General features: G+C 40.9%; 1 long non-coding RNA gene across 1 annotated transcript; it reads left to right on the top strand.

The window, feature by feature from the left end:
* Positions 1-897: 897 nt before the first annotated feature.
* Positions 898-2,114, top strand: LOC144538453 (uncharacterized). The gene is made up of 3 exons (XR_013504280.1): positions 898-988; positions 1,550-1,620; positions 2,090-2,114. It is a non-coding gene; the product is annotated as an uncharacterized LOC144538453 (long non-coding RNA).
* The last annotated feature ends 5,200 nt before the right edge of the window (positions 2,115-7,314 follow it).

Here is a 7,314-nt window from a genome sequence, read left to right as displayed (position 1 = left end):
GAAACCGAAGTCGATGATGGAAACCAGGAGGAAGTTCAGGAAGTGGAGGCTGACTCTGAGGCAGGCCAACATGGTGCAGAACAACCGGCCGCTAGACGGTCCTCCCGTGCTGCAAAACCGAGAGAGATGTTCACCTACAACAGTTTTGGCCAGCCCTCATATCAGTCCTGGAGACCTGGAGCAAATGCTGTGTTTCAGTATGAACCATACTTCATGCCGGGTAACGGGATGGCACGCCAAGTAATCCCAGAAGCCTGTTACTACCCAAGACAAGTTGTTTGGACTTACTAGACCGTCAACTTACCTGACCTGGTCTAGACTCTGTCCTTAACTACCTACTTACCTGTTACTTATCTGACGCTTACCAGACTAGTTGACACTATCTTTTGTTTTCTTGCTCCTTACCTCGTTGGTTTGGTGACAGATCTCAGGAGACATCTCTTAAAGTAGGGGAGAGTGTAAAGGGTTGGAAAATTGACTTATTTGTAGTTTTATGAAAAACAGACACCCCCTATATTTTTTTGAGTATGTTGTGCCAAACTAACCAGAGTAAAGTCTTTTTATATATTGTTTTCTTTATTTTTCACCTAAAACATGTTACACCATCTGAACAGCAGGTGGCACTATTAGTGTGAGTAATGAGGGAGGCATTAAGCTCAAGCACTGCGCATGTGCACGGCAGAATAAACCTGCGTACGAGCTGACAAGTGTTTTCTGTGTCCCTCCTTTCTTCATTGCTCAACAGTGCTCAGCAGAGCAACTTGCTGCTGGCCCAGGTTCCCCTAGGCCTGAAGCCGGTAACATCAGCTCCTCCAACCGGAGCCATATAGAGAGAGAGTTGCGTCATCTCCGTTCTCTCCAATGGACCATTTTTTTACAGCAATGGCGGATCGCGGAGCCTCTCAATAGTTCCCGGAAGTTAGCGGCTAACACTAGCAGCGCAGTAGAGTTGCAGCGGAATGGACCGTTTGTGATGCACTTTGAAAGGGTAAGATGTTTAAAGAATCAGATTGTATATTATCAGCACATCTGTATCAAATTAACATGTGCATTAAAGCATGTTAGTGGATTATCCCCCTCTAAATTAGTAGATTTAGGGAACGTTAACAGATAACAGATTAGGCTAGGATACTGAATAAAGTTAGCAACACATAACGTTAACCACGAACAGCCTATTAATTATAAATTCCGTTCTCTTAATGCCATTTCATCCAACGTTGTGGAATTAGAGAAAAATACTTCTAAACGTGATTTTTTGCGGGGTGGGGGGAGTTAAATATTAGTTAAATATAACATTGGGGCATGTGTTTGTAGAGTGGTGGGTGGAGGTGGTGAAATGAGGATATCCATTTTGGAGTAAGAGCTAATAATAAAGTTAACGTTACACAATAATAAGGAAGAGAGCTATGTTTGTGATACATTGCTATTGATATGGATTTAGAGTGCATATTTGAGACTTCAAAACAGTAAACAAAAACGTAACTTATGGGTTGAGTGTTTTTAGGCTTTGTGATTCTGTTGACTATTACCTGTCTATATTATGTTGCAGCTCAGCTGATTTTGGATTGATGGCAAAGGGAGAGGGAAGTTGGAGGACCTAAGTGAGATTGAAAACACAAGGTAAGTTTAAAATAGGCCAGCAATTTTGAAAAATGAATCATACTAGGCTAAATGGGGAATCATACTAAATACTAAAAGTATTATACTACAGTATTATATAAGTAATCATACTAAACATGTATTCTATTACTGTATTATATAAGTAATCTTATCTTGTTAGTGTATATTAGTAACCTGCTGTAGGAGCACTGGACATGTATACACTCATTACATATATAAAAGACAACCAAGAACATGAGACAACTTTATATAAATTAATATCACATCAGTAACTGATGCCACTTGTCATACTTTGTTAAACATCAGCAGCAAAAGCTGTTGATGATCACAACTAATGAAGTTCCATAACTTAAGTTGAGGAACAAAGACCACACCTCATCTCCCAAGGCAATTTCCCATCCAAGCCTATATAGGTGTGTCTAACCCTTTCTCCTCTGTCTTTTTCTCCCTCTCTCCCTCTCTCTTTCAGCCCAAGAACCACAGGGGGATTCAATAGAGCCTGAAGACTCCCTACAATGAGACAGCACCCTCACCCTGCACCCTGAGTCTCAACTCCCTGGGTTTTACAAGCCTTTCCCTGTTGCTTATTTTTAATAAACCAAACATTAAGCTTCCCAATGGTATGGTCTTTGTTTGTGAAAAAGTGCAAATGAAGTGTTTGAATATTACTACCTCGCATATTTTTTTGTTGTTGTGATCTTTAGTGATAGTAAGATTGCTCCTGCTGACTTGAGCCAACCATTTTTTTCTCCTCTCCGTGTCAGTGGGGAAACCGTACACTTATTTGTGGTTTCCATAACATTTGGAAATAAGTGTTTATTATCAAGGATGGTAACCAGTCAGTAACTGTGTCCACTTGGACACGAGACACTTTTTTAATAGTTTTATATTGTTTATCTTCATAGTTTTTATAGTGTGTTATATTGATCTATATTGCCTTCATCTTTTCTGCACCATTTTTATTCTTATTTACCTTATTATTTTACTGTATTATATACCTTATTTCCTGTACTTTGTTCTGTCATTGTACTGTACACCACTGCTGTGACACCCGAATTTCCCCTAGGGGATCAATAAAGTGCAATCTTATCTTATCTTAGCTGCTGCTAACCATATATCATTTTGTCATCCCCAGCTCCACCCCAGCATCCACCTGTAGGCTCTGATTCTAGGTCTCCCCCGGATTGTCCCTCCCTGGCTGCTCTCTTTGGCTAGCTAGGTGCACGCTTGCAGGGAGTGACAGGATTAGAGCCTAGACACCATACTAAACTCTGTATATTTGCATTCATTCTCAATAATCTGTTAACGTGAGTTGGCAGACTGAATTATGTTCAAGGTCAATTTGATAGAAAGAAATGCCAGCGCTCATAATGTCCTTTCGTCTTTTTAATACATGGGCAGCTAGATAAAAACTCACTGATGAAGTAGGGATTGACATAAACCACACTAGCTTGTGAAAATACATTCGTACATTTGTACTCCTTTCTCCGAGCGATTGGAGCATCCCCATGCAGCACAGCAAACCATGGTGGAGACTATATGCAAGGACAACACGGAGGAAAGGGCACAGACAACCTGCTTGACATGCTATTCATGTTTCTGAGTTTATTAGAGATTTATTTAATGAATTCATTGCGGTAAATAAATGCATAGTAAAAAGACAAAAGATACATAAAATATATATATTTATATGTGTATAAATATATATGTGTTTTAATGTGTCCTGTCCTGTCTGGATGGGATGTGTTTTAATGTACCCTTTTTAATAAGCAGATTTCTGCTTAAGTCATTAAGATTACTTAGGCCCTCAGTTACCATGGGATTACTGAAACCACCATGAATTAAAGAAATGGTAGAAAATTAATCTAATCTGAATTTTGAAACATTCCTTCCCTTCCCCTCCCTTTAAATATATCAATAAACATTAGGATGCGATTGCTCTTGACTACCATACAAGTTTTACTTTTTAAAAAAACATTGATGTAACTACATACACATGTCGGTGTGCTATATAAATATTGTAAATCAATGCATTTATTGACTACTAATTACCAAAAATCGCAGTTCTGTCTCTCTGTATTTACGTTTTCAAATTGCCCGCCAAGTACTTCCTGGAACTATCTGAAGCTACGTGAATCACGTGACGATCAAGCATTTTGGACTTCCGTTGGCGCAACTCTCTCTCTATATGGCTCTGCCTCCAACCAGAGCCTGTTGCAGCTACAACATATCACAATCTAATTAGAATGTTGACGTCATAGGCTGTGTTCAGCATCACAACTTAGCAGGTAAAGCAGGTTAGAGGCACGGCTGCTGCTGCCGCTACTGCTACTGCTACTGCTGCCGCTACTGCTTTACTGTTGAAGTAGTAGTGGGAAGGGAGGAGAGTCAGAGAAAGGGAGGGAGGAGTGTCAGAGAAAGGGAGGAGAGTCAGAGAAAGGGAGGGAGGAGAGTCAGAGAAAGGGAGGGAGGAGTGTCAGAGAAAGGGAGGGAGGAGAGTCAGAGAAAGGGAGAGTGAGTGACTCCCTCCCTCACTCACTCACTCACTCAATCAGCCAATCACTCACTCGCTCACTCAATCACTCGGTCACTCACTCGCTCACTCGCTTGCTCACTCACTCGCTCAATCACTCACTCACTCAACCACTCCCTCACTCACTCAGTGGGTGAGTGACCTCTAGTTGATGCTACTAGTCCGATTTATAGCAGCAGCAAGGGAAGGATTTGTGACAGCACCGATGATGGCACAATGCCCTTTATGACCATTTAAGGCAATATGAGCCTTATAGGGCCCTGTAGGTGGAGCCTACAGGGAAAGCCATTGAGTGAGTGGCTGATTGAGTGATAGAGTGAGTGAGTGAGTGAGTGAGCGAGTGAGCAAGTGAGTGGGTGAGTGATTGACTGAGTGACTGAGTGATTGACTGAATGACTGAGTGAGTGAGTGGTTGAACGAGTGCTTCTGACAACTGAACGAGTGGAGAGTCAGAGAAAGGGAGGGAGGAGTCAGAGAAAGGGAGGGAGGGCAGTCAGAGAAAGGAAGGTGAAATGAACACGACTTGTTAACAGCAAATTAGGTGTTGGTGGAACGCAAAGTGTCAAATTGAGGTTTTCCCAGCACCAAACGGTTGCGTGAAGGACACACGACTATAAACAGGAAGCAGTGTCACATTGAAACGGCACGGTAGCCGTTGAGGGTGTTGTGGACAGGGGTGGTGGAGGGGCGTAAGCGTCCGCCTACGATGCTGGGGGCCGGGGTTCGATTCCCGGCGTTGTAGTAACTGCACCCACACCGTCATTGTCATGACACATCTGGAAGGGCCTTGCGTCCTGTGTGAGCCTCTTCCCTGATAACGGATCTGCAAAGTGGTTGGATCGTAAAGGAGGCCACTGACCTCTTGGTAAATTACTCCATTTTCACTCTTCATGGATGGTACCAAGAAACAGACTCGGTAAACAACCATAAAACACCAACACACAGCCTTGTCTCTGATGAGCCGCCTAGAGAGTCTGAAGTGACACCCATTGGAATGTTGCCAAAATCAGAAGAAATCTTTGATACAGACTCATGAAACCTTGGGTATCACATTGTGGTGGACTCTAATGTATATGTCTAATTTTATGTGTAACTGTGATGTTTTATATAATAGTTATTTGCATTATTCAATTTCTTTATCTTTACATGGGGCTTAGATAGCCATGTTTGATATTAAAGTGTTCAGGAATTTGTGCTGAGTTTAATGATGTTAATGTTACGACGGTCAATTATATTGGATAGATCCAGTTCAACATTGTCTTCTTTGGCGACCTTAGGCAGACCCTCAAAAAAGGAATCCAAAAGCTCTTCATCCTCCTGATGCTCACTACTGTACAGTTCTGAGTAAAACTGTACCGCTCGTCTCCGTATCTCACTTGATTCTGTGAGCTCCTGTCCTGTGGCAGAGGACATGAATAAATCTGCTCTGCCCATTCTTCTTCTCCAGGCCAAAGAAGAATTTAGATGGTGCATCCATCTGATTTACACTCTGGAATCTTGACCGGACCAGCGCTCCTTGAGCTTTAGTGCCTAGTAGGTCTGCAAGGGCAGCTTTTTTGGATTTGAGGACTTCAATATGTCCTCGATTTCCTGTGGACTCTCTATTAACCCTTGAAGTTCCACTATTTCAATCCCTAGATCATTCATAGATCTGGTAATGTCCCGTGTGACATTGAGAGTGTACTGTTGACAAAGCTGTTTTATCTCCACCTTCCCACAGTCCCACCACTGCCTCAGTGACGTAAAAAATGGCTTTTTAGTTTTAAAAATTTTCCAAAAGAAATTGAAAACCTCCTTAAAATTAACATCACAAAGTAAAGCAGTGTTAAGATACCAATATGCACTCTTTGGTTTGATGTTTGCAATCAAAACATTACAAATGACCAGGGAATGATCAGTAAAACCTACAGGCATCATTTTACACATTTTAAAAACACTAAAATTGTGTTTAAAACAATAAAACCTGTCTAATCTAGCCAAAGAAATTAAATGTTCTCTAGTATGAGCCGATGTATGCTGTCGTTTATCATTATGCAATCTTCTCCAAATATCTACCAAGTCATGTGTTTCAATTAGCTGACTCAGTGCACGCTGTGATGCAATGTGAGGTTCAACATGATTCCTATCTAAACAGTCATTTTGAGTACAATTAAAATCTCCTCCCAAATTAAAAAATGATCAGAATTATAAATATTCAAATGATTATTTAAAATCCTTAAAAAACTGTACTCTGTCAGACCCTATAGTAGGAGCATATACATTTATAAAAATAACTGTAAAACACTCAAACTTTGCCTTAACCACCATGAGCCAGCCCTCCACCACTTGTTCTAACTCATAGGAAACAGGTGTGAAGCTCTTAGAGAAGAGAATGCCAACTCCTCCACTTGTTGAGTTCTTATGGCTCATAACATCTCCATCCCACTCTGTCCTCCAGTCAGTTTCATTAACACTGTCACTGTGTGTTTCTTGTACAAACATCACATCAATACCTTTCAGCTTTATAAGTTCGTACACAAGTGCTCTTTTTCTTACATCTCTTGCCCCATTTAGATTCAGAGTACCTACTTTGAAGTCATTCATGGCAAAAAAGATGAAGATCATAAAACATGCCAGTAACTTAAAGTTAGGACAACACCTTTTAAGCTGCTTCACCATCATCATCATTGTTTAGTTCCTGTCTGAGTTTTTGAACTATTTTCTTTAATCTGTACATTTCCTGGTCTGTAAAGCCTGTTTTTCCTTTACTCGTCATCTGGGACCTGGCTGAATCGAAGAATGATTCCTTATCTGAGAAATAGTCTTCTAGTCTCACACCCTTCATGTTTTTCGTTTTCTGTAGGAACTGTTTAATTTTTCCTATTCCATATGCATGTGAACCTTTACAGTTATCAGATATCTTGGTATTGGATCCTAATTCACTTTCACTATCAGCAGAACAGTCCTCTTCCATGCTTGAGTCAGATTCTACTACTTTCTGTTTGACTGACTGTTTTTCCTTTTCCTTTCTGACTGTCACTTTTTTTGCCTGTGATCCACTTCTATTACTCTTAGTTTTTCTTTTTAGACGTGGTACTCTGAGATTGTCATCTTCAGCCATCATATCTGCATTTTCAACTCCTGCCAAAACCTCCTCTGCCATAGCTGTAGCAGTAGCACTA

The sequence above is a fragment of the Centroberyx gerrardi genome, unplaced genomic scaffold (genome assembly GCF_048128805.1).
Source record: "Centroberyx gerrardi isolate f3 unplaced genomic scaffold, fCenGer3.hap1.cur.20231027 Scaffold_546, whole genome shotgun sequence".
In the NCBI taxonomy this organism is placed as follows: Eukaryota; Metazoa; Chordata; class Actinopteri; order Beryciformes; family Berycidae; genus Centroberyx; species Centroberyx gerrardi.
The sequence above is the reverse complement of the archived record's forward strand: the minus strand, read 5'-3'. Positions and strand labels throughout refer to the sequence as shown.